Source organism: Pinus tabuliformis, chromosome 1_2 (genome assembly GCF_031772625.1).
Source record: "Pinus tabuliformis cultivar Carrire ecotype Pingquan chromosome 1_2, CPIR1, whole genome shotgun sequence".
NCBI classification, from domain to species: Eukaryota; Viridiplantae; Streptophyta; class Pinopsida; order Pinales; family Pinaceae; genus Pinus; species Pinus tabuliformis.
In genome coordinates, this window is record NC_142298.1 from 390722549 (window position 1) to 390728063 (window position 5515).

A 5515-nucleotide genomic window follows, 5' to 3' on the forward strand; every position below is an offset into this window, starting at 1 on the left:
ATATGAAATAATGGGGAACATTCCTTTTAGAGTCACATTGAGTGATGTGATAACCTCTTGATCTATATGCGACTATTGGGCTGCATTTTATGCTTCCCAACAATTCCAGTCTATGTATCTACAAAGTGAGAAGTTCCTTTTGGTTAATAATAATAATTTAGCTATATGGGCTTTTAGCATTGCCTCAAGCCGATGGCTTCTGTTGAAGATCCCTTGTGATTGGGAAGAGTTGGGCATGAAGACTCTAGGCACGAAAGCTGCTTGTGACGGTCTAGTTTTGATAGCCCGGTCAAACTTCAATTTATTTGTAGTCAATCTCCTGACAGTCCAATTCAAAAGTTTGCCATGAATTTTTCCACATACTGAAGAACATGATAGATTCCTTGAGTCTCTCATTGTTTATGGAACAACCGAGATTGAAGTTTCTCCATTGACAGGTAATTATGTAATTTATTTGTTTGGTAATTATGAGGATGGAGGTGAAAGTTTTGTGTACCTTGCTCGATATTTTTCCACCACAAAGCTCTAGACAATACAAGAAGTTGGGCTCTGTGGTTTTCCTCTCTCCTCCATGAGTTTTCCATCTGCATTACGGAGCTTTCATCGTGAAAATATTGTTAGCTGCGTTTCCTCTATTTCCTCTATATTGCAAATACTTCACTATATATGTGACTACCACCACAATGCCAACCAGAATGCTTGGGTTCACGGAATGTTGCTTTGACTCGTGTCTACGACCATTTGGGGCGATTCTCAGAATCACCCCAAATGGTCGTAGCTACCCTTGCAGAATCTGGCATGAACCTTTCAGATGATGTAGTTGAAAGTATCATTGATAAGACATTCGAGGAGGCGGATACAAAACATGATGGGAAGATCGACAAGGATGAGTGGAGGAGTCTCGTTCTGTGCCATCTGTCTCTGTTAAAAAACATGACTCTTCCATATCTAAAGGATATCACAACATTGTTCCCAAGCTTTGTGTTTCACTCCCAGGTGGAGGATACATGATTATACTCCAGTGGTCATCTGGTAGCCGTAAATGCACAAAAATGTAGCATGCAGTGGTGTGCAGGGGTGTTCATTATCATTGCATATTTATGGCTAAAGGTGCAAGAAAGTTCTGCAAATTCTCAATAATTGTTCTCAGTTCATCCTTACAGAAGCAACTTGCAGAAAACACGTTGAATTTACATTTTAGCTTTTTCTTGTGTAAAACAGATTGGATGCCCAGTAAGCATTGTTTGGGGCGATTCTGAGAATCGCCGGGTGGTGGGGCGATTCTCAGAATCGGCCCACCACCCGGCGATTCTCAGAATCGCCCCAAATAGTGCTTACTGGGCATCCCATCTGTTTATGTGGTGGGGCGATTCTGAGAATCGCCCCAAATGGTCGTATACACGAGTCTCATTATTTCTCTCCAAATAACCCAATGGCTATTTCTCCATCGCAAGATGCCTAGTTGACGATTTTGGTCAAAAAGACCGCTATTTCTAAATCTAGCAACGGTTCTGAATCCAGCGTCCGACGATAGGCCAAAAGATAACCCTTGAAATGGGGTCATTGACCTCCCGAGTCAATCCTCACAAAGTGTATCGTTGGTACTTGAGCCCCACTTCCTTCGAACGTTGATATATATATAGAAAATGGAATTAATTTTTGAAGGACATTGAATCTGAATATGGAGAGCCCTAGCAAAGAAGAACCTTTGGGGGTGGCTAGCACAGTCTTTCCCGTGATAGAAGAATTTATCTCGTGGAATAGAGATAAAGAATACAAATGCGGAAGAAAAAGAAAGTCATATGTAGATTATCCGAATCCAAGTTCCGCCTTCACTCCTGAATGGAGAGAAGCTGCCACTCACTTTGCTGAAAAAATTCCAATGGAGCTTCTCATACAAGAGTTTACTCGCTATTACAACGTTCCGATTTCTGAAGGCACATTTGAGAAAGATTGTAAGGCCGTTGTTGAAAAATGAAATGGACAAGATGGTCAACTCATTCAGCTTCCATATGAAATAATGGGGAACATTCTTTTCAGAGTCACATTGAGTGATGTGATAACCTCTCGATCTATATGCAATGATTGGGCTGCATTTTATGCTTCCCAACAATTCCAATCTATGTATCTACAAAGTGAGAAGTTCCTTTTGGTTAATAATAATAATTTAGCTATAAGGGCTTTTAGCATTGCCTCAAGTCGTTGGCTTCTGTTGAAGATCCTTTGTGATTGGGAAGAGTTGGGCATGAAGATTCTAGGCACAAAAGCTGCTTGTGATGGTCTAGTTTTGATAGCCCGGTCAGACTTCAATTTATTTGTAGTCAATCCCCTGACAGTCCAATTCAAAAGTTTGCCAAGAATTTTTCCACATACTGAAGAACGTGATAGATTCCTTGAGTCTCTCATTGTTTATGGAACAACCGAGATGGAAGTTTCTCCATTGACAGGTAATTATGTAATTTATTTGTTTGGTAATTATGAGGATGGAGGTGAAAGTTTTGTGTACCTTGCTCGATATTTTTCCACCACAAAGCTCTGGACAATACAAGAAGTTGGGCTCTATGGTTTTCCTCTCTCCTCCACGAGTTTTCCATCTGCATTACGGAGCTTTCGTCGTGAAAATATTGTTAGCTGCGTTTCCTCTATTTCCTCTATATTGCAAATACTTCACTATATATGTGACTACCACCACAATGCCAACTAGAACGCTTGGGTTCACGGAATGTTGCTTTGACTCATGTCTACGACCATTTGGGGCGATTCTGAGAATCGCCCCGCCACCAGTTGTGGTGGTAGGGCGGTGGTGGGGTGATTCTTAGAATCGCCCCAAATGGTCGTAGCTACCCTTGCAGAATCTGGCATGAACCTTTCAGATGATGTAGTTGAAAGTATCATTGATAAGACATTCGAGGAGGTGGATACAAAACATGATGGGAAGATCGACAAGGATGAGTGGAGGAGTCTCGTTCTGCGGCATCCTTCTCTGTTAAAAAACATGACTCTTCCATATCTAAAGGATATCACAACATCGTTCCCAAGCTTTGTGTTTCACTCCCAGGTGGAGGATACATGATCCAGTACGGCCAATTACTTTCACCACAACTGCCAATTTCACACCGCTATCCATGACTTCCTCGAAGATGATTGCTCACGTTGAAAGCTCCGATATCTGTGCGAACTCCACCGAATAGCTGGAGATGTGTGTATCGGGCGTGTTGAGAGCGAGTACTTTTACTATTTGTGTGTGAGAGTGAGAATTATCATAATACCCAGAGGAAAATTGGTGGGGCGATTCTGAGAATCGTCGGGTGGCAGGGCGATTCTCAGAATCACCCATGTGCTCACGCCCGCATGTGAGAGTGAGAATTATCATAATACCCAGAAGAAAATTGGTAAATTGGTGGGGCGATTCTTAGAATCGCCCTGCCACCCGACGATTCTCAGAATCGCCCCAGCATCAATGAAAATCGAACCTCATAAACAACTTTGTTTGGCACATAAAAATTTTGTTTTACTAGCAATTTTTAAAATTTTTGAAAATTGACCCTAAAAAAAAAATCATCGTTCCAGTATATCACTTTTTCATTTTGACGCTATATTTTGCATGAAAATTTCGTAGTAAATTTCGTAGTCACTACCATTTTTAAAACATGTTCAAAATTGACCCCTAAAAAATAAAATCATCGTTCCAGTATACACACTTTTCGTTTTTAGCACTGTTTTTGATGTTTTTTCGGGGTTTTTTGGCTAGAGTTCCCGTTTTGAGTTTATAGTTCCCATTTCAAAGTTTACATTGTTATTTTACCATGGTATTGTGACATCCACACATGGTATTCATTCACCCATGGAATTTACCTGTGGTAGTGTAACCGAAAAACGCTATAAGTAACAAATCACATTTTATAAAAGGACAAATTTTCCACCACAATGTAGTTTTCACAGTTATTCACTGTTTTAATAAAAAGTTTCTCTATGGTTTTATTTACTGTGTCTTCTCTCATTTTATTTCTGGCATTGCAAATTTTCATACCTTGGGGACCTCCCCCCCAAGATCCATTTCAAATTTTTAGATATTGGGGGCCTGCCCCCAAGATCCGGACCAATATTGAAGCATAGATATCAGTATTGGGTTCTAAAATACCTCCAAAATAAAATAATTCTACATCCATTAAGCCCTCAAAAATCTCTACTATGATGCATGAAGAGGAAGGATTGCAACATGATATATCAAAATTACGGTACCAAGTGCAACAATTTTCACTCTCATAAAGAACAACCAAAGATGAACTAAAAGGGGACATGATGTATTAAAAGGGGACATGGAGGGTTTTAAATTAGACATGGAAGGTTTGAAGGATGACATGGAAGCTAAGATGGATGGTTTTAAAGTAGAAATGGAAGGTTTGACAAAGTTGTTGTAAGAAAGACTTCTAGGTGGTAACAAGGTAATCCATGAAAATCATGATGAGGACAAACGGAATATGAATTATGATTTTAGAGATTCTGAGGTGGGGTTTAAGAACCACCACATTGCAAATATAGATATGAGGAAGTTTGATGGAAAGGATCCGGTAACATCAATACTACATGTGGAGCAATATTTTAATCTAAATGATGTGCAACACACACAAAAGGTATGCATCTCATATTTATATTTAGAGCCCAACCAATTTGTATGGTATCGATGGCTTTGTTCTCTTAAAACACTTATCACTATGTTAATATTTATGAAAGAAATGATAGCACATTATGAGGATACAAAGAGCAACACCTTATTTAGCCAATTGATAAATCTCAAACAAAAGGGTTCAATGGTGGAGCACATTGAGGACTTCCAAAAATTGAATATTAGGGTAACTGATATTCTGGAGGAGAATATGATTCATGTATTCATAGGGACTTTGAAGGATAACATCCAACATGAGGTTCACCTTTGGGAACCTGATTCATTGGAGAAGGCATTCAGGGTGGCAAGAAAAGTTGAAAGAAAAATTATAGCAACAAGGAAGTCTACCACTCACAACTATAAAGATGAAAGTATTGTTACTACTGGCCTTCCACAACCTACAAGGTTGATGCCACAAAAATTGGAGGAAAAAAGAGAAAAAGGGCTTTGTTACAGTTTTGATAGAAAATACACTAAAGTTCATAAGTGTGCTAAGAAGAAATTATTCTACATGTATTGTGAAGAGGACGACTAAAATGAACAAGAAACATCAAAATAGGATGATATACATGAGGAACCAACCCCAAAGAAAGAAGAAATAAATCCGACCATATATTGCAATGCATTGGCAGGAATTACCACTCCTCAAACTCTTAAGATAGAAGGATATATCAATGAGAGAAAGGTAATAATGTTGATTGATTCATCTAGTACTCATAATTTTATTTGTTGTAAGATAACCAAAGAATTCAATTTCTTCCTATATCCTACACCTGAGTGTCAAGTGATGGTTGCAAATGGAGGAACTATAAATTGCTCTGAAAAGTTCCATAATATCAAGCTAACCAT